The 21,333-nt window shown below is 37.2% G+C and overlaps 2 protein-coding genes across 20 annotated transcripts in view; one reads left to right on the top strand and one right to left on the bottom strand.

The window, feature by feature from the left end:
- Positions 1–21,333, bottom strand: part of CMSS1 (cms1 ribosomal small subunit homolog) — a 395,732-nt gene that overhangs the window by 201,527 nt on the left and 172,872 nt on the right. Inside the window, exon 1 of one of the 18 annotated variants that reach the window (XM_084991614.1) lies at positions 14,228–14,260. The exons of the other annotated variants lie outside the window; for them this stretch is intronic. The gene's annotated coding sequence lies outside the window, so the exon portion shown is untranslated. Of the gene's footprint in view, positions 1–14,227; positions 14,261–21,333 lie in introns of those variants that run through there. 18 annotated transcript variants of the gene reach the window in all.
- The window catches only part of FILIP1L (filamin A interacting protein 1 like), a 295,463-nt gene that overhangs the window by 107,742 nt on the left and 166,388 nt on the right, over positions 1–21,333 (top strand).

The raw sequence follows: 21,333 nt of genomic DNA on the forward strand, positions 1-21,333 counted from the left end.
TAATAAAATTTAACTTTAGAACAAGACTTTGGCTTGTTAAAATGTTATTTTTCTAGAATTTGGTTTATTATCCACACATATATTTCCTAAACCAGTGGTTCTTAAATTTTAGGGTTCATAAGAATCCTCAGGGGTACTTATTCATATTCTGAGTCAAATCTGATCATATAGTCTAGGGTGAGGCCCTGGAATCTACATTTTAATAAGCACCCAAGGGGATTCTAATACACATACAATGTAGGGAGAGGGGCCTACTGAAACCCTGTCTTAATTGGGGCATCCTAGCCTTTCAGCTTCAACTTTCCCAAGACAGCCTGCTTTTTAGGAGCAGTAGTTCTCTTGCAGTCGACACTGAATAGTGAGTCAAAAATACAAAGTGAACAATCTGAGAGAAAGAAAATTAACAAGATTTCACTTTTAACAATGCAAAGTGCTACTAGCTACACAAACACAGGAAAGAAAGGGAGGTGCCCTGGTTTTAACTTCATTTCCTTGAATATGATGAAGTTTGGTATTATGAATGAGTTGGTGTTCTATTCATAAGAGTTGAAACTTTATTGGCTTTCCAGTTACATATGCTATATTCTGGTACCCTCTTCCCAAACCCAATAACAGCCTTGCAGAGGCAGTTTTGGTTTCCCAAACTGCAAGCAAATTGGAATCTAACTACTTAGAAAAGTATGTGAAATCCAACATGCAATGGGTACAAGCCTATGAGAAGGGGCTTGCCAACAGACATCAATGACTCTCTTGCTTCTACTCCCTCAGAGGCTGGCTCTTGTCCACCAGCACATCTGGGAATCTCAGAAGCCAGAATTCTTTTTGATGATACCATGTGCTTCTGCTTTTATCTCCAAATCCTACCTTTTAGGTACTACTGTCACCCACCCCTGGTCCTCAGACCTCAATTCTGTGATCCTGTGCCTTGTCTTACTACGGAGACATTCTTGGATTCATGGTATTGTGCTGACTACTCTGACCTAATATTAGATGATGTTTAACTCTTTGTCTCTTGCTTCTGACCTCATGGTTGATCACAACTCTCTCTAAGGTCTAAAGCGGCTAAACTCAATGGGGTTTACTCAATCTTATCTTTCTCTCCACCTCTCTGTTGAGTGACTCCATCTACTTTTCCTTCTGTTGATTCTCCTCCTTTGCTTTCAGCAAAAACACAATTCTCTTATGGACATAGCATTTAATCAGCTTGGTATCAATATTTTCAACTTACCCCACCACACAGAAAACAGGAGACATTCATATATATAATGTTGCTGAGCCCAAGGCAGTTTCAGTTCAAACTAAACAAAAATTCCCTGGCTGATTATATGCAAGCCAATATCAACCTACAGGACTTGCATTTCACTTGGAGTTTAGGTTTTTAAATGAATACATAAGGGGAAAAAAATTAAGTGGTGTCAAAATTATCTTGAAAATCCCCTAGGAAGGCCCCATGCTGGAGGTCAACATGCTATCTTCTCAGTCGGCACAACCCAGGCAGGTTTTTCTTCTGGCACTGATATGGATTATTATGTCTTTGGTTGACTACAAGATGGAAGAGCTGGCTTGTATTTAGGATGCAGGGTATACAAAACAGGACAGTGAGCAAGGCAAGATACTCACCCTGAGAGAGAATGTGGGAACAGACATGGACTGAGAAAAAAACAATACACATCTCCTATCTCAGGTTTCCTTCTGGGCACAGACTCATAGAATATAACTTATAACCTGAGTAGACTTGTCTGCACAATGTAAATTATTATTCGAGCTATTTTTATATTCGTTTACTGAGCAGGTACAGTTGAACTCATGCAAATTTAGTGTTTGTATGATACTCTACCAAAGTACTTGGGTAGTTATTGTTCAATAAATGTACATATACCTATTCTCTTGACTTCTAGTATCCCAAAGATAAATAGAGAACAGAGGCAGAAACTAGATCAAGTATGAATATTAACTAGAAGGAACTGGACTTTTTCTTACAAGAACTTTTTGATTACATGAATCAAAGACATCTGAGATACAATGGAAAAATCACTGTACTTGGTATCAGAAGACCAGGATTCCAGTTGCAATTCCAACACATATTAGCTAGATGAACTGGGCCAGTGTCCGCACCTCTAAAATGGGTACAAGCAGTAACTGCTCTGAGGTCGTCAAGAAAAAGTGTAAAGCATGCACCATAGTCGCTGACACAGGTAGGCACTTGCTATAGTTTTTTTTTGCTATGTATTTGCTGAACTGAAGTGAGAGACAAAATAGCCAGGTAAGGAAGAAAACTATCAGCATAAACATTACAGAGCACATAGTAGGTACTATGTAAGTCCTTAATGAATCAAGCTGAGATATCAAGCTGATTTGATTTGATTTTAATTTGCCCATTCTAACATTCTTTTATTTTCTCCACATGGTCATTAGAAAAAAGTCCACTTATAGCTTCATAAACATGGGCTCAAAACAAAAGTGCTTCTAATCTGATTTGGCAAGAAAAGGAAAGAAACATAGGGTGAGGTAAGTGTGAGGCTACAGGGCTGAATAACAGGGATGATAGTGCCTCACTCAGTACATGAGTCACACAGACACCGAGTAGTACACAGCTAGAGATAATTTGCAGGTAAATGTGCATGAGCCATTACATCATCCCTCTTTTGCCCTTTCTTCATCAATCATGTTGCCTGGACTCTGATGCAACCTAGCAAGAATGTCTGATTTGCAGACAGCAGAGAGAGCCTTAGAATACACACATACTCATCACAGAAAGCAATGTGAATCTACACTAAAGCTTCTTTCTGGTATTTCCTTTTGTTTAAATCACGCTTTAGAGGGCAAGTCTTAAGGGTGGTAAGCATAAATACAGGTTAAGCCATCTGATCTGAAGGCCTAAAGGACTAGGCTTCATCATTTTGGACAACGTCTATAGGCCCTTTCCGTATCTGTATAATTAGATGATCTTCAAGGTCCCTCTAAGTCCTGCAATTTCTTCATTAAAAATTCCAGCCAATCACGCCCATACAATGGGCAGATAAACATTTAGTTGTACAAGTCAGCTTTATTTATTCTCAGCCACACAGGTCATTCAAATATTTGGCTACCCCCATCCCCACTCTGAATTACTGCAAGAGTATGTATCTGTGTACAAAGCTTGTTAAAGTAAGAAAAAAAGGGGCAGGTAGGAACTGGTGCCTCTAGAAAATGTGAATGATCATATTTGAGATTATAGGAACACTCAAGTATAAACCATAGAAGCCTAAAAGCAAACGCTCTATAGGTTATATAATGTTTTAACACCTGGAGGGGCAATGGTTTGAACAATAAAGAGGCATAAGGGATGCAAAAAAGAAAAAAATGTACAAAAAAGGGCAATCTAACCTTCAAATAATTCTTTTTTTTTAATAATTTTTAAATTTTCCCACTGTACAGCAAGGGGATCAAGTTATCCTTACATGTATACATTACAATTACATTTTTTCCCCCACCCTTTCTTCTGTTGCAACATGAGTATCTAGACAAAGTTCTCAATGGTACTCAGCAGGATCTCCTTGTAAATCTATTCTAACTTGTGTCTGATAACCCCAAGCTCCCGATCCCTCCCACTCCTTCCCTCTCCCGTCAGGCAGCCACAAGTCTATTCTCTAAGTCCATGATTTTCTTTTCTGTGGAGATGTTCATTTGTGCTGGATATTAGATTCCAGTTATAAGTGATATCATATGGTATTTGTCTTTGTCTTTCTGGCTCATTTCACTCAGGATGAGAGTCTCTAGTTCCATCCATGTTGCTGCAAATGGCATTATGTCATTCTTTTTTATGGCTGAGTAGTAGTCCATTGTGTATATATACCACCTCTTCCGAATCCAGTCACCTGTTGATGGACATTTGGGTTGTTTCCATGTCCTGGCTATTGTGAATAGTGAGTGCTGCAATGAACATGTATGTGCATGTGTCTCTTTTAAGGAGAGTTTTGTCCGGATAGATGCCCAAGAGTGGGATTGTGGGGTCATATGGAAGTTCTATGTATAGATTTCTAAGGTATCTCCAAACTGTTCTCCATAGTGGCTGTACCAGTTTACATTGCCACCAGCAGTGCAGGAGGGTTCCCTTTTCTCCACAGCCCCTCCAGCACTTGTTATTTGTGGACTTATGAATGATGGCCATTCTGACTGGTGTGAGGTGGTATCTCATGGTAGTTTTGATTTGCATTTCTCTTATGATCAGCGATGTTGAGCATTTTCTCATGTGTTTCCCGGCCATCTGTATATCCTCCTTGGAGAACAGTCTATTCAGGTCTTTTGCCCATTTTTCCATTGATTGATTGGCTTTTTTGCTGTTGGGTTGTATAAGTTGCTTACATATTCTAGAGATTAAGCCCTTGTCCGCTGCATCATTTCAAACTGTTTTCTCCCATTCTGTAAGTTGTCTTTTCGTTTTCTTTTGGGTTTCCTTTGCTGTGCAAAAGCTTTTCAGTTTGATTAGGTCCCATGGGTTTATTTTTGCTCTAATTTCTATTGCTTTGGGAGACTGACCTGAGAAAATATTCATGACGCTGATGTCAGAGAGTGTTTTGCCTGTGTTCTCTTCTGGGAGTTTGATGGTGTCCTGTCATATATTTAAGTTTTTCAGCCATTTTGAGTTTATTTTTGTGCATGGTGTGAGGGTGTGTTCTAGTTTCATTGCTTTGCATGCAGCTGTCCAGGTTTCCCAGCAATGCTTGCTGAATAGATTTTCTTTTTCCCATTTTATGTTCTTGCCTCCCTTGTCAAAGATTAATTGACCATAGGTGTCAGGGTTTATTTCTGGGTTCTCTATTCTGTTCCATTGGTCTGTCTGTCTGTTTTGATACCAGTACCACACTGTTTTGAGGACTGTGGCTTTGTAGTATTTCTTGAAGTCTGGGAGAGTTCTGCCTCCTGCTTGGTGTTTGTTTCTCAGGATTGCTTTGGCGATTCTGGGTCTTTTGTGGTTCCATATAAATGTTTGGATTGTTTGCTCTAGTTCTGTGAAAAATGTCCTGGGTAATTTGATAGGGATTGCACTGAATCTGTAGATTGCTTTGGGTAGTATGGCCATTTTTACAATATTGATTTTCCCAATCCAGGAACATGGAATATCTTTCCATTTCTTTACATCTTCTTTGATTTCTTTGATTAAAGTTTTATAGTTCTCGGCATATAGGTCCTTTACCTCCTTGGTCAGGTGTATTCCGAGGTATTTGATTTTGTGAGGTGCAATTGTAAAAGGTATCGTATTTTTGTATTCCTTTTCTAATATTTCATTGCTGGTATACAGAAATGCAACTGACTTCTGAATGTTAATCTTATATCCTGCTACTTTGCTGAATTGATTAATCAGTTCAAGTAGTTTTGGGGTTGAGTCCTTAGGGTTTTCTATGTATAGTATCATGCCATCTGCATACAGTGACAGTTTGATCTCTTCTCTTCCTACATGGATGCCTTTTATTTCTTTTGTTTGTCTAATTGCTGTGGCTAGGACTTCCAAAACTATGTTGAAGAGCAGTGGTGAGAGTGGGCATGCCTGTCTTGTTCCAGATTTGAGTGAGAAGGCTTTCAGTTTTTCCCCATTGAGTATTATATTTGCTGTGGGTTTATCATAAATGGCTTTGATTATGTTCAGGAATGTTCCCTCTATACCCACTTTGGCGAGGGTCTTGATCATGAATGCATGTTGGACTTTGTCAAATGCTTTTTCTGCGTCTATTGAGATGATCATATGATTTCTGACTTTTCTTTGGTTAATGTGGTGGATGATGTTGATTGATTTGCGTAAGTTGAACCATCCTTGTGAACCTGGGATGAACCCAACCTGGTCATGGTGTATAATTTTTTTGATATGTTGTTGGATTCAGTTGGCTAAGATTTTGTTGAGAATTTTTGCATGTATATTCATCAAAGATATTGGCCGATAGTTTTCTTTCTTGGTGTTACCTTTCTCTGGTTTTGGAATGAGGGTGATGGTGGCCTCATAGAATGTCTTTGGGAGTATTCCTTCTTCTTCAACCTTTTGAAAGAGTTTAAGGAGGATGGGCACCAGATCCTCTTTATATGTTTGATAGAATTTGCCTGTGAAGCCATCTGGTCCTGGACTTTTATTTGTAGGGAGTGATTTTATGACCTCTTCAATTTCATTTCTAGTGATCGGTCTGTTCAGTTGGTCTGTTTCTTCTTGATTCAGTTTTGGTGGGCTGTAAGATTCTAGAAAATTGTCCATTTCTTCCAGATTGTCAAACTTGTTGCCGTATAGTTGTTTATAGTAACCTTCAAATAATTCTAACTTGGATAGATGTTGTAACCCTAACTCCAAATGCAGGGCCAGTATGTACGTGATTTACACAAGAGCTATCAGCTTGTAAGTTCACACACCACTGGCTTCAAAGGATGGAGGCACTCATTAGAGACCAATCCAAAGCAAAGAGGAGGTGGTTGGCTCCTGATAAGCCTGTTCTGCATAATGCTCTTCACCTGTTATGGCACTACATCTTTTCAAGAGGGCCAATGCAAACACCTAAAGACCTATTACTGGAAGATTTTCGATGGAATCTCCAGAGAGGTGCATTTCCAACAATACTTGGTGGGGGGAAATAGACAAGCCCGCTGGAGATGAAAACCAAAGGACTGGTAGTGTTGCCCTCACAGCTGACACTGTGTGGGATCCCCTACCTTGCATACTGAGTGGCTGAGGCAGAAGGGTCACCTCACTGCACCTGGAGCAGCATTCAATAAAGCACCCAGCCCTTTAATTGTTCAGCCAATGATTTATGAAGCTTGGCAGCAAAAACAGGGCTGACTTGTTTAAATTCAAAGGATCCAGCTTACAGGTATTCTGAAAACCCTGGCCACATCTGTAAGAACTACTGTTCCCCCTGGGAGGGGAGAGAATAAAAAGGGAAAAGATGTGACCTGCCCGACAGGAAGACAGGTTCCAGCTAGGTGGAACATGCCTCCCCACTCCTTTCCTATCCTATCACTTAACAATGCTCTGGCAGACATCCTTGCTACAAAAAGCAAACAGACATATACAGTCCACTCTTTCCTTAGCTAGAAGTGTAAAACCCCAGAACCATCAACACATTCTTATGCACTGGGCTCATATGGTTTAATTCTGATTACCTACTGATTGTATAATCTTTTCGACTGAGTAGGTCAGAAGTCCACCAACTTTTCCCTCAAAGAACAAGAGAGTAAATACTTTAGATTTTGTGGGCTATATGGTTTGTATTGCAACTACTCACCTCTACCATTATAGCACAGAAGCAGCTATAGACAATATGTAAATGAATGGGCAAAGCTCATTATCTATAAACACAGGTGAAGGGTTAGATTTGGCCTGTATGGTTCACTCACTTCTGAACTAGTATGTTTCCAAGTAGCTAAACTGTGACAAAGTGAGAAGGTACCACCAAACTAATCACCACTTAAAACAACATAAATCTAAGTCTCAATTTTGGGAGAACGAAATTCTAAAATAACCAACCTTCATTAACAGTCAGTACAATAACGACCTATTTTCAGGAAGTGCGTGTGTGCATGTGTGAGAGAGAGAGAAAGGGAGTAAAATACAGAGTGATTCCAAAGAAACTGAAACTCTTAAAAATTTATCATTCAGTAACCAGGCTTTTTAATGAAAATCTAGTTTGCACTAAATCATCAAGTTACCTTTCCAGGTGTCTTGCCACAAGGCAACTCCAGGTTTTGACTTCATTTATATACATCATAGTTACGGAGGAATATTTTAGAAAGTGTTCGATTCTATTTTAATCAGCCTGTTATTATTTGTGTACACATTAAAAAATACTTTAAATGATAAACACTAAACTATAAGCAAGGGTTACTCCTGGAGAATGGGAGTTGGCAGTTTCACTTTTAGCAGTGTTGCTTGAATTTCTAACAAGCATTTATTGCTTAGTGAATAAAAAGGTGTTTTCATTTGTAAAGAAGTAGTAAGGGTACATAATCTTTGACACTGCAATTTAAAACTATCTCAACTCATCTAGTGAAGGCCATCTGTTACTCTCTTTCAAGTACAGCATTTCTTGCCTTCAAGCTGTCACCTGCTTTTACTTTCTTCCAGCTCCTTCTCCCCTCTGCTGAGTCAGCCTAGCAGTAGTCACACATAATCCTAGGTCTGCAGCTCACATTCACTCAATACTAGATGCCAATAAATATCTCATGAAGTTCTTAACTTAGTAAGAGGGACAGATAACAAACAAACAAATCCATAAATACAGAAGTTATTTTCAGATTATGGTAAATGCTCTGAAGCACAGGGTAATGGGGGAGGGTCCACTGAGAGGCTGAGATTTAGGTAGAGACCTGAAGGATAAGAAGGAGGCAGTCATGTGAAGTATTCCAGGCTACATGTAAAGTTTTCTGGCCTTAGCACTATCCTGGTTAAATATTAAAAAACTGGGCACTTAAAAAAAATACTGATGCCTGGGCCCTGCTATTGGTCAGCAACACCCTGGAGGTGGAGTCTAGTATTTCTTTTCCTTTTTCTTTTTCTTTTTCATTTGTTTGTTAAGCCAGGACTGGGAACCACTGTTGTACAGTCTAGGCACTTGTTTATCAGCATGTACAGAGGACTTCAGAGATTTGAGAGACTAAGACTATGGGTGAAACTGAACTATTAAGTTTTAGAATGGTGTGGGGCTTTTGTTTGTTTGTTTTCTTTTTACAGCTGCACCTGCAGCATATGGAAGTTCCTAGGCTAGGGGTCAAATCAGAGCTGCAGCTGCCAGCCTGTGCCACAGCCATAGCAATACCAGATCCCAGCTTAAACATGCAGCAATGCTGGATCCTTAACCCTCTGAGTCAGGCCGGGATGGAACCTGAATCCTCACAGATACTATGTTGGGTTCTTAATGCCCCTGAGTCACAATGGAAACAACTTCTTCTTTTTTTTTTTTTTTTTTTTTTCCAATAAAGTAAGATTAACTAGATGCACTATTAGCAGTGATGTGATGAAGGCCTGGTGATTCTCCCCTCACTGTTGAATAAGACCACAGAAACACACAGATCTTTTAATTGGGCCCTTTTGCCTGAGCCTCTGGCAAGTTAAAGCAAATGAACCATCAAGTGACAGACTTCTTTGATGTATTTACCAAAGGGCTGACTGAAAAGGCTAGGCCCTGAGCTCCTCCCTGAAGGCTAACAGATTCAAAACTTGCTGAACCACAAAAAGAAGTTCTCATGGCAAAGATTTAGCCTATACAGTATAATGATATACAGCCATCCATCTCTCCAACATATACTTACCACTGTACAGCTACTCTGTACTTCCCACTGTGCTTCAAGGGATGTATATGCCTTCCATTTCAGTGGGAAATAAAGTAACAATCACAATAGATTGTAATGTGTACTATGAGACAGCACTCTTCTTCTTCCTCCCTGTTACTTCTATACCTTGCTTCTCTTTTACAGTGCAGAGCTTGTTACACCTTCCTCAATTTTCTGAAACAAGGGATGTCTTATTCTGTATCTTCAATACCAAACACAATTCGTGACATAAAGTAGGTATTCAACAACAATAAATTGAATAAACTGTACATATATTTGATCAAGTCAATATTATACAACATAGACATACAAACAGTAGAAGTAGTGCCTATGGAAGCCAGGGAAAGTGCCACAGAGCAGTGACATCTGAGATGAATCTTAAAGGGTGAACCAAAAATCTTCTGGGGGAGGTTTCCTCTGGGTGTCTGGACTTCATTTTAAAGGCAGTGGAGAACTACTGAAAGTTTCTAAGCTGAAAGGAAAAGATAGTGTGATAGAATCAGATTTGATTTTAAGAATCTTTTCTCTGGAAGCAGTGTGGGAAGTGAATGAGAGGGTGGGAAAGCAGTAAGTCTAGGGGCAGGAAGAGTGAATAGAGAGTCTGTGATATTGCCTTGATGAAAAGAAGAATCTAGAGCAATTCAGGATGTTGAACTTACAGGCAGAACATAGATGGCTTGACTTCGTGGGATATGTTTCATGTACCTACAAAATTGTAAACGGGCTGCACTTTTTCCTAGAAAATTAGCACTACTCACAAATCCCACTTCCCTTAGAAACTGTGTTTGGTAAATGTCAATGTTCACCCTGTTCTCTCTGCAGCCCGGATGGTAACAGGCTCTCCAACTCTTTTCACCTCAGACATTTTTCTGCAGGAAAAGACAATAAGGAGAAAAAACTGATGGATAGTTTTAAAAAAACTTCTTCAAATGTAACAATTCTACAATGCACAAAACATTTCATTATATAAAGACAAAATGCCTTGCTGAAATGCAGGAACAGGAAGACTAAGAGACAAGGTCACAGCTGGGACCAAAGAATGGAGTTGAGAGCTAGTGTCAACTGGAGAAAATTGGCCAAGCCAGGAGTACTGTATATTGGGGCTCAAAAAAAAAAAAAAAAAAAAAAAAGAGACAGAAGAAAAAAGAGATTATTAGATAGGAAGAGACGGTCTTCTTATCTAGGGGATTTTCCTCCGTTTCTCCCCTCTTGCCCCCCTTCTACTCCCACCTAATTGCCTAGAGGCCTAGACACATGGCCAGAAGTCCCTGAGAAAGCAGAGAAGAACTCAGGACTGGAGCCTATCAGCCAGGAATCAGAACACCTGGCTGTTAATTTTTAGAGGCTCATTTTGGACTTTGTGAGCTTGTGAGCCATAAGCCTCATTTAAATTGACAATTTCTCTCCAAAGAAGAGTATAATAATAATAAGCATTTCAATAAATTGTTGCTAGATTCAAACAAGATAATGAATATGGAAATGCTTTATGAACTGTGAATCATTAGATCAATGTTATTCTCATTATTACATGGAAGAATTTGTTGAGGAAAAAAAAATCACCTCTAATTTTTCCTTTGCAGTCCATGAGAAAATATACCTGTATTAAAGGTATAAACACAGTTACACCACATTTCTAACAATTCCATGCAGAAATTTGGAAACACGGAAAGTTCCTAATTACTCTGAAAGAAGTTTTAATAGAAACCAGATAAATGCTTTTAACCAGGAGAATGAAGGCAAATGCCAGATTTAGGATCACAGTACAAATTACTGAATGGAAGAACAACTGCCAATAGTTGGAGATTAAGTGTTATTGTAACAGGTGTTTCTGTAAAAAGTATAGAGCCAATCCAGACATTTCCACTTTTCCATCTTTTGAGGAAGAAAACAGAAAGGGTTATTTTTGTTTGTACCATCTAGATACTAGTCAGAATTGAACTAAAAAATAGAAAATGGCTTTTAAAACAGTTTTTCTTACAAGAAAAACTCATAAGATTGAAATTTCAGACTTCCAAAAAAAAAGTATGGTTTCAATTAAAATCCAAGATCTCATAACAATGCTTTCAGTTTTTATTCTTTTATTAAATGAATAAAAAAGTTGTTTAAGTAGAACAATAGTAAAAACAAGCTTATTATGAACATGTACTGACAAACAATGAAATTATAACTCATCTTTGCATTCTGGTGTACTAGCTCTTTTTTACTTTAATTTGATTAGTAAAATATAGATATTCCTCAGAAACAGAACAATGACCTGGAAGAATACTACACTTGAAATCTTTTAAGAATCCAACAGGATGAGAGATTGGCAGCTCTGCTTTAAAACTATATGCATATTGTTTGCCAGATCAAGTTAATGAAATGTTTACTGCTACAGTGTTGTTTTTTAACTTAACAAAAGCATTTTTGCTGACTTGCTCACTGGACATACGCATGCAATTTAAAATGGAATTTCAAAATACTTTTATTACATGCACCCATGAAGAGAATAACTGAGGTCTCAAGACTGTGCTAAGCTAATTCTGACTTTTGGTTCATGTTAATAACAGAATTATTAGTCTTGTCAGGCATGTGACTTTCTGTTTTAATCGGATTAAGGCCATAGAGTTCAAGCTTCTTTAGTTTAATTGTCTTGTACCTAAATATTTCTTTCTACAGTCCCCCAATATATTCTTGCTCTCCCAAGATCATCACTATATTATATTATATTACCAGACAGCCAATTCCATTTTGGGGGCTTTTTAATTGTTCTAAAACAGTGTTTCTCAACCTGTAAAGAAAATAAACTAGGGAGTTCCTGTTGTGGCTCAGTGGTAATGATCTAGCATCCATGAGGGCTCAGGTTCAATCCCTGGCCTTGCTGAGCGGGTTAAGGATCCAGAATCGACATGTGCTGTGGCTGTGGTGTATGTAGCCTGGCAGCTGCAACTCCTATTTGACCCCTAGCCTGGGAACTTCCATATGCCACGAGTGCGGCTCTAAAAAGCCAAAAAAAAAAAAAAAAAAAAAAACCCAAAAAAAACCAAACAAACAAAAACTATGACCTTTGCCAGGATTTTTCACTGATTTCTCTCTCTACTCCAATTAACCCAAGGCTTAATGAGCTTTAATTTTGGTAGTCTATATATTTTTTTTGATCTTTTTGCGTTTTCTTGAGTCGCTCCCGCGGCATATGGAGCTTCCCAGGCTAGGGGTCGAATCGGAGCTGTAGCCACCGGCCTACGCCAGAGCCACAGCAATGTGGGATCCGAGCCAAGTCTTCGACCTACACCACAGCTCACGGCAATGCCAGATCTTTAACCCACTGAGCAAGGCCAGGGATCGAACCTGCAACCTCATGGTTCCTAGTCGGATTCACTAACCACTGAGCCACGACGGGAACTCGGGTAGCCTGTATTTTATTTAAAAAAAGATCTATTGAATCTGCTATTTCTAACTATATAGCTCCTGCATTCCCACTCTGTATACCTTCCTTTTGGAAAATCCTTTAAACATTTTTATTTAACAGGATAAATCCTGAGCCTGAGTGAGGCTCAGCGGTAATGAACCCAACTAGTATCCATAAGGTTGCTGGTTTGTCCCTGGCCTTGTTCAGTGGGTTAAGATCTGGCGTTGCCATGAGTTTGGTGTGGATTGCAGATGCAGCTCAGATCCTACATTGCTGTGGCTGTGGTGTAGGCTGGCAGCTGCAGCTCCTATTCAACTCAGTCTGGGAACTTCCATATGTTGTGGATGTGGCCCTAAAGGCAAAAAAAAAAAAAAAAGATAAATCAAGTTCCCTCTAAACTTTCTCTTCTAAGAGCAAAACCTTCAATTTACTTAACTCTGGAATCCCAGTTGTACAAATTTCTTATCATTGTGGTCATTTGTTCATTAACATACTTTTTAATATACGGCACCCAGATCTAAATGTATTATTTCATATGTGCACTGAAGTAAGGGACTATTTCAGTTTTTATTCTGGGAGGGTGTTTGACAACAGAGAATGTCCCTAACAAGTGTTAGCTGTATTTATGATTCTTAATTTTAATTTAGTTTCTCAATCAGGCTGGATTCTTAGTAAAAAATTGGTTTTTCTTTTACTACTACACAGCTCTTTCCTTTCTACACAGTGGAAGGATCCCTCACCAGCAGTGGTTAAAGTGGTTGGCCAGAAAGGAGGGTTAGTTGTTTGGCAAAGGTGCTCATTCTTTCTAAGACACACCCAAAGAGGAAAATTCTTAGCAAAGATCTTCTGAGAGTAGAAGCCCCTTGCAGTGACCAGGGATATGGGACAAGTGACCACATCAGAAATTTATCAGAAAGTTAACCCAAGTGATAGAATTTCACAAACTTTTAGAGTTCACAAAAAAGTTATCCAGTCCTCATGAGCTAATGCAGACTAACTGGTGCCTTCTGTTTCTGCTCTGCCATTATCTATCAGTAATAAATGGTTTAATCCTAAAAATATATTATGTGGTTTTCATTCTTGGCTCTAGATGACTCATAGAGAAGACAAAATACAACCTTTAATTTAGTTTGACAAGGCATTCGACATAATAAATAAATGAATTGCTACTAGTAAAACTGCACTCAAAGAATGCATTTTTGGCTCCCAAACAGTCACATTCCAACTTTGTTTTTGTTTTTTTTAAAATCTGCTTAAGTCAATTTCTGATGAACTTCCAGAAATATGGATCAATTATACCATACCTGAACATTTGGTAGAACTCAGTTTTATGTTACCCTGGGCTTTATACCTGAACGAAAACACACATACACAGACACCCACACACCCACACAAACACACACACCAATCCCTTTTTTATTATGATTAACATATCACAGAAAACAAAACAATACAAGAAAATCTATTAGGTAACTGGTATATGTCATGTAGTACAGGGTTTTTCCCCCCTCTTGGCCTTCCTCCAGCCTGTTCAGACCAAATCCATGTTCTTACCTCTCTTGGCAAGTTGTTCTAAATTCTGAAATCATTCCATCAAATGGTCTATTCTCCTTTACTTTCATCTTCTTTTACTTTTCTCAGTAGCTACTGTAGAGTCATATATATGGAACACCAGTTTGAACAGTTGGAAATAGATATTCTAAGTAAACAATGGTATGCTTCAATTTCTCTACATCAATACTCAAGGAATCTTTCCTGGCTACTTCAATAGTTCAGGGACGTTAGAGAAAAATGTCCTTGAGAAATTCTTCAAAAGGCTCTGAAGGCAAGCGAGATAATTGCTGTAAAAAGGTTTTGAACCATCTGAAAGGCATTTCTGTTAAGTTCATTATTGTGTTTATCATTCCTGATGGACACAGAACAATGAATTCCCTCATACTCATAGAATGGGTACAAAAGCACAGCTAACAGAGTGGGGAGGGGGGCATACTTCAAAGATGTCTGCCCTACACATTCTCATACAGCTCTGTAAGTATTACTTTGATGTAAGAGACTAAAAAACATGCTTAACACAGCTGACTTCAGCTGCAAACCCACATTACATTGATTTATTTATTTCTTATTGATGCATAAATTATCATTTCATAGGGTTGGGCTGTTCAATTGTCATCACAAATTTTATAAGCATATTTTCGAAAAACAAGGAAGAATCTTTCTATGAAATAACACACATGGCATTAACAGAGTCATACAAATGAATGGTAGTCTGGTTAGTTCCATGGTTAAACAATTCAATGATTCAAAAATAGTTTTAAAAGTTAAAAAAAATTTCACTCATAAATACACAGCCTCAGTAAATTGGTGTATGCAAAGTGTATAAGCATGATTGGCATAAGAAAAAAGATGGTACAACAAAGAAAAGGTAGTATTCGTACTTATCATTAAAGAACAGATACTAAAGTACATATATCAAAATACTTCTACAGAGTTCTACACAAATTTCTACCTGTCTTCATAGGAACAGAATCTTTCCAACCAGACAACAAGTATTATTAGCTAGTACTAGAATAAAATATGGAGTTTGAATTGCTTTTAAACACCACTGGCCTGAGCACTCATCTCTTAATTCTACTAAAGTATTAAGTGTTCTGGATTCTAGAAAGAATGAAATGTCCACAGAACAAAAGCGTTAATTATCTATGAAGCATTTTAGTGAAGGATATATTCAGATATGAAATACATTTCATATATTCTCAAACTCTTTAGTTTCTACTAAAATCTCATATGTTAGTTTCAGAAACAGAGAGAAAAGCCAGGGCTATTCACTTGTCTTTTCAGTAAAAACTGAAGATATCTGCACCTCTAATTAATTACTAAGTTCACTAACGAGTTTTAGTAACTTACATAAATTTACTAAATAAGGGGACGAGAGAACTTTGATTAACCAACTATAAAGCTGTATTCAAACTCTCCATTCCTGTAACATTTTCATTCATTCAATAATTATTGACTGAATGCCTATGCACTGGCCACTGCTCTAGGCGCTTCATGTACTTATTTGTACATCATGAGCAACTTGTACAAAAGGGAAAGACAAAAGGGAAATGTCACTGAACAAAAGAGATAAAACCTCCACATCTATGGAGCCAATATTCTACTGGGAGCAACAGATAATAATACAATAAGCAAGTAAATGATACTGTAAGTAAAAAGTTGTTAAGTATTATGGGGGGAAGAAAGGAAGAAAAGAGCAGTTTAAGAAAGGACTGAAAGTGTAGGGGTGGGAATGGTCAGGTGGGCCTCACCAAAAAGGCCAGCTCTGGGCAAAGCTAGGAGTCTAGAATATTAGCTGAGTGGCTTTGGGGACAGCCTTTTAGGCATATCAGGGAGCAGAGGTGGCATGTCTGAAGTTTTTTTAAGAGAAGACAATTCCAATAAAAATATATTGAAGGTAAAAATCTCCCTCTAAATTATTTCTAGAAATACCATAATATTCCACTTACATAAGTAAACAAAGGTCTTTACATATGGAGAAATATCTAGTATGAAGCTCATTAACACCTTATAGAAGGTTACTTTGGATAGTGGATCTTTGGTGATTTTTGCCAACTTCTTTCCATTTCTCTACATTGTTTTAGTGTTTTAAAATAATGATTATATTAGGTTTACAGAAACAAGATTGTTTAACATCTATCACAAAGCATAAACTTCTATTTATGTATAAGTATACATATATATTATAATAATGTATACAATATATTTACATTATTTAAAGGGCGTATTATATTTCTCAGAAAAGCATAATACAAAGACTATTATACTTGACTTTGTAATATCCTCTCATGTAGCTTCACTAGCATTTATACTTGTACATGTGTGAGTAAAGAATATTTTAATTAATAAGTTTTATATTGATGCATATAGCTGATGTTTTAACACTCACACAATGACACATTTAATCTTTCCCTTTTTAAAACATTATCATCTTTAAGTGGAATTTTCATGAAAAAAGAAACTTGTTTCTCATGAAACTGAGCTAAAAAAAAAAACCAGGAAAAGAAAAATAAATCATTTCTACTCACGTAAAACTAGACTCTAATCCTGCTCATTACCTTGAACTTTGGTTCCCAAACAGAAATTATCCTTTTAGAAAAGTGTACATGATATAACATCTTTAGAATCTTTCCATTCTGATGAATTTGGTGAGTAGAGGGAATTTTTGGAGGGAGCATTTTATATTTATATTTTATTCTGAGTACACAAATTCTAAAAGTTTTACAATTAAGAATTTATTTCTAATATTTTCTAATGCAGGGCTTAAAAAAGTGTTTTCTTTGGAAACATCCATTTCTTCTTTATATAAAGGTGGCATATCTGAAGTTTTTTTAAGATAAGGCAGGTGGATTCTGAGTCTTCAAAACAGAATAATAATCTTATAGAGGGCCAGCTGACGTAAAATTTGCACATGGAAATTTTGGCCTGTTTCTATTTTTCTTGTAGTTTTTTCTTTTAGGTTAATGATGTATAAATGCATATTATGCGCTTTGAATGGGCTTTTTTTTTGTTGTTTTTTTAGGGCCACCAAGCAGCATATGGAAGTTCCCATGCTAGGGGTCGAACTGAAGCTACAGCTGTTGGCCTACGCCACAGTCACAGAAACAGCAACAGCAATGTGGGATCTGAGCTGTGCCTGCAACCTACACCACAGCTCACAGCAATGTCGGATGCTTAATCCACTGAGCAAGGGCAGGGATTGAATCTGTGTCCTCATGGGTTCATAACCCGCTGAGCCATGACAGGAACTCCTGGAACGGGCTTTCTAGTAATGGATTCCTCTTATTCTATTCACTTTGTAAATGATCGGTTATGATGAGGCCATCAAACAAAATAAGTTAACTGTTCCATGAAGAAACCCACCCAACAGTTATGATTTCAGTAGTGTCATGAACAATTCGAAAGATTCCATTCTATTATTCTTCTGATAAAATTTGGAGGTTAAATAAGCTTGGTTAAAATATACTATTTGTGGCGTTCCCACCATGGTGCACTGGGTTAAGAATCTGACTGTAGTGGCTCCAGCTGCTGCAGGTTCAATCCCCAGTCTGGTACAGTGGGTTAAAGGATCCAGCATTGCCACAGCTGAAGCTTGGATTCAATCTCTGGAGTAGGAGCCTCCATAAGCCACAAGTGTGGCCATAAAACATATATACTATTTGTGATGTACATTTTAGGATTTCTATGCTAAAATCAACTTTTTTTGCTGTTGAAATATATTTCATGGAAACATTAAATAAGAATTTTATTCCCTTTAAAGGCAAAATCCCATGAAAACAAATCATTTAGGTATATTTACTATCTTCCTTAACATTTCTTATATTTCATCCATCCACCTTCTCTCTGACTCTACTTCTGCTGCCTATAGGCTCTCATCATATCATGCTGACCCACTGGAATATACCTTTAATCTTCTTCCCCTGCTTTGGATCTCTCTACCATCTTAAGCTGTCCTCCACTTAGAATGACCTTTCTAAAATGAGAAGCCACTGATGTTATTTTCTGATTTAAATCTCTTTCCTGGCTTCCCATTGTCTCTGGGATGATCAGTGCATTGTGTTGCATACTTTCTTTTCATGCTATGCTGTTTACCTGTTCATCTAGCCCTATGTTCCTTATAATGAAACTTTACAGTTCACGCTGGTGCCCATGCTGTTCTCTCTATCCAGAAGACAAGAAATAGCAGCAAATCTCAACATTTAACTATCTCTCTTAACATTTTTGATTGAGGTTGGCTGGTGTGGAGCTTCTGATAAACATTTAATCTCAATTTAAGAGGTCCAATCTTTGGCTTCCCTAGACTCAAGTTGTCATCATCATGGCAACATCTCTTAGTCCCTACCTCATCTGAAAACTCATCAGGAAAACTTTCATTCATACTCTTAAGCCAGATATTCAATTAGAAAATGACTTTTAAGAGCAGCCCACAAGAAATAATAGATCCTATACACACTGCTCTTATCTATAACTAACCCAGGTTTTAATCTTTAACACAAACACTGCTCTACAGTAACAAATCGCAGTCATAAAAATACTCAGTTTTTAAAATTCATTTAACAAGATTTTATAATATAGCTAGTTTTTTTTTTTTTTAAATCATTATTGGGAGAAAAAAATTTCAGCAAAATTTTCCTATGGAAAATGTTAGCCACCAAAGATGCATGCTCTACAATGGAAAGAAATTGTCAAATTATGAATGAAGTTTCTTAAAAATAGGTAGAATGTTTTCAATTTATGCTATATATACCAAATAATAAGGACCAATCTTTGAAAGAAATATGATTTTTCTACGTATATATTTGTGTTTAATATTACCATCTAACACTTATCAACTTCAAGCTTATAAATCTATTTCCTAAGACAGGAAGATTTCAAATGTGCATTACGCAAAATATAGCTTTCTTGGGAGGTGTCCACTTTTGACTACCTTGTGATTTTTATATATAAGATAAACCACCCGCTGACATTCAGAATGAAGATGTCTAGAACTATAGAGAAATACCTGACAGCAATACCTGATGCAATGCGGTTTTCCCTCCTTTCCATTCTACCATTTTTAACAAAAATAAAACTGATAGGCATATTTCAAAAGTGAATAATTTTAAAGTGCTTTCAAGTCTCAGTCATCCATGGTTTGACTTAATATAATTCTCAATGACTTGGCTTTTCTAAAATGCTGCTTTACTTTAAAAAAGCACTTTCTTTGCTGAATTTCTTCATCCTAGAAATATTATTTTTTCATTTTAAAAGGCCAACCCTAAAACTATAACCATTAAAATTAAATACTATTCCTTTGGGGCTTTTCTTCAACAGTAAAGATTTTGACTCTTACTTAATAAGCACACACAATACCTCATTTGTGAGCGCCAAGACCCATGACCTGCGCAGGGAATGCTTACAAGTAAGGGAACATGTTCTAAGCTACTTAATTTTCCAGGCCTTGCTATACACTGGCACTTAGTGAGTGTTCAGTGAGAATATGTTCAATGAAGAATGAATGAAAACATCCACAGTAGCAAGTGGTGGTAGTGGAATGAATAAGACTCTGTTGATACATACAATATCTTAAATTTACTCAGAAAAGAAAATAGGAACAAACCAAAACCCACCTGTTTTCAACAAATTATACTGCAGTCATTTGGCCTCACCTTCAACCCCCAAAGTACTTCCAAAAATATTTAACGTATTAAATGTCACTGCATTCTGAAGGGTAATTAACAAAATTATCACTAATTTACAAGTGGACAATGGAATTATAGCTAGAAAAAAGAGAAAGAGAGACAATGTATAAGAAAAATAAAATTTAATAATGAATTCAGACTTCCATGTTAACATTCTAACTACCAGCATAGTTCATGGTTTATGGTTTGAAACCCACACTCTGGAACCAGTCTATCTAGGTTTGAATCCTTGGTCTGCTTTTTATTATCTGTGTTATCTCACATATACCAAGTGTCTGTTTCCTTCATCTGATGAATAGGGATGACAATGGTATCTACTTCATAGGGTTGATATAAGGATTAAATTAAATAATATATATGTAAAATGCTTAGAAAAGTATATGACTCATTGTAAGCTCTACTTAACTGTTTGCCATTATTATCATTATTCTTTTCAACAAATCAATGAAAATTAAATTTATTTTGGGGGCAGGCATGTTTTTGGAGCAGAATTGTTTCTCAAACATTATGCAAAACCCCAATAAGTAAACAGATAAAGGCAGTTTTGACTTTAAAAAATTACCTCATACACTTAAATGTATGATGTAGTTTAAAATTAATCCATATTCATAGGGAGGTTTTGATGTGAAAATTTGTAATTTGGAAGATGTTGCACACTTCAATTATCCTCACCCTCCATCTTACTTCTGTATTTCATTTTTGAGGCAATGTCAAGAAAAATTTGATTTAAACAGATAAACCAATTTTTTTTTTTTTTTTTTTTGCTTTTTAAGGCTGCGCCCCAAGGCATATGGAGGTTCCCAGGCTAGGGGGTGAATTGGAGCTGTAGCTACCAGCTTATATGCCACAGCCACTGCAACAGGAGATCCGAGCCGTGTCTGTGGCCTATACCATAGCTCATGGCAATGACAGATCGTTAACCTACATCCTTATGGATACTAGTCAGAGCCAGAGATTGAACCCACATCATTATGGATACTAGCTGGGTTCGTTACTTCTAAGCCACAACAGGAACTCCACATAAATCAATTTTTAAAAAACTCTTCAGTGAAACTGATCCAAAGGCTTGAAACAGGAATAACAAGAACTTTTTTCCAAGTAGAATTATTAGAAATATTTAAAAACTAATATTTAAAAATATTTAAAAACTAATATTTTATACTCCTTATATTAAATCAAGAAAAGAACAATATGGGCTAATTAAAGTCATGATGCAGCATGCTAGCCATTCACTTTTCCTGCATAACTAACCGGTGTCAATGACACTGCCTGGCATTTAACTGATTGCTGTGTATATGTGCTTGCAATAGTGAGCCCTGCCTTTGCAATTCTACATGTGCAGACAGGAAAAGAGCTGAATTTGGATATGCAAAGCCACACTCTTCCTAATCAGTGCCAAGGGTACCAGAAGTTCAAAGATAGTGT

This window comes from Sus scrofa, chromosome 13 (assembly GCF_054392235.1).
Source record: "Sus scrofa isolate SSC_HxYL_T2T_F1_AM1 chromosome 13, Sscrofa_HxYL_maternal_Yorkshire_Landrace_v2.0, whole genome shotgun sequence".
Taxonomy (NCBI): domain Eukaryota; kingdom Metazoa; phylum Chordata; class Mammalia; order Artiodactyla; family Suidae; genus Sus; species Sus scrofa.